Here is a 1,358-nt window from a genome sequence, read left to right on the forward strand (position 1 = left end):
CTCGCAACTTAAATAATACCTACGAAAATTTTCGTTACTACGTTCGCAAAACTATTGGGTTTGGCTATGGAAGAGGGGACTCACCTACGAAATGGAAGGGATAAGAAAAGGAAAGAATCATCTCACTCGCACTCGCAGGATCAACGAGGATCTACTTGGTTAACTTTGAGGAGCACTCGGGAGTCAAAAGAACCGAGTTTGCCCGGCTCTGGCATAGTCAATGAATTCATCGCTAAAGATAGGATTTCCCCTGTCAACAAAAGTGTCTGGGTTACACCCGGACCTTTTTTAAAAACCCCTGCCGGACGGCCCCCGGATGCCCTTCAAACTAGGACAAATCCGGGAAATCCCGGACGAATGGCAACCCTATGGTAATATAGTAGTTTGAAAACTGCATCAACAACAGTTCTATAATACAGTCGAAAAACTATTGTGAAAATATGTGAATAAAAGTGGCTTCATATACATTTATACATTACTTATCTGTAATATATGTGGTACCCCTCAAATAATTGTAAATGTGACACCTTCATTCATAACATGAGATAAATATGACACTCTTGTGTATTACGTGACAAAACGGAATGTGGATGTAAGATGCAAGAACGACCTTATACAAAACTACAAAAGTGTTTTCTGGGGGATGCAGAGGTAGGGATGAGAAATGGAATATCAGAAAAAAAACATAAAAGCAACCTACCCAAATCCCTAACCAAACGTAATCTAATTTAACATTGTAAAAAATCATTTAAAGTTGATTTTCGATTCAATGATGAAGCAAGCCATGTCTTATCCCGTTCAGAATCAGTGTGGCACCCAAAAATGGGTGTCACAGTTAGGGTTGCCACCCGTACTTTATTATAAAGTATTGTACTCTATTTCGACTGTGCGTACGTTATATTTTACAAGACACATAAAGTACGCAAAAATACTTTATTTAAGGCCTTAAGTAAACATCGTAATTTTGTAAGCGATTATTCGAAATTCAGAGTATTTTTACATCAATAACATTGCACAATACAATATTTTTGAGAATGTTTCTAAGTACGGAGCAACCCGATTTCCCAAATCTGTTCAAAGTAGTGTCACTTTTGCTGTCCGTTCCGGCCTCTTCAGCATTTACCGAAAGAGTATTCTCTGTTATGAACGCAAAGTGGCGGGACGACAGGAATAAAGGTTCATTAAAACTAATTAAAAATGAACTTTTAGTTTACTTAAATCTTTGTTTGCCATGTTTAGAGGCTATTAATGTATTTAAGAGCGACAGCAATTTGTTACTGGCTGCTAGGTGTAACAAAAAATATGTTTTTAAAAACAAAAAATAAAATACTTTATTTTTATGCTGAGTACTTTTTTTT

At 36.6% G+C, this 1,358-nt stretch overlaps 1 protein-coding gene across 3 annotated transcripts in view; it reads left to right on the forward strand.

Annotated features, from left to right (window-relative positions):
• LOC108737478 (protein yippee-like 1) overlaps window positions 1-1,358 on the forward strand; it is a 107,387-nt gene that overhangs the window by 62,954 nt on the left and 43,075 nt on the right. The window lies entirely within an intron of this gene.

The sequence above is a fragment of the Agrilus planipennis genome, unplaced genomic scaffold (genome assembly GCF_000699045.2).
Source record: "Agrilus planipennis isolate EAB-ADULT unplaced genomic scaffold, Apla_2.0 scaffold155, whole genome shotgun sequence".
In the NCBI taxonomy this organism is placed as follows: domain Eukaryota; kingdom Metazoa; phylum Arthropoda; class Insecta; order Coleoptera; family Buprestidae; genus Agrilus; species Agrilus planipennis.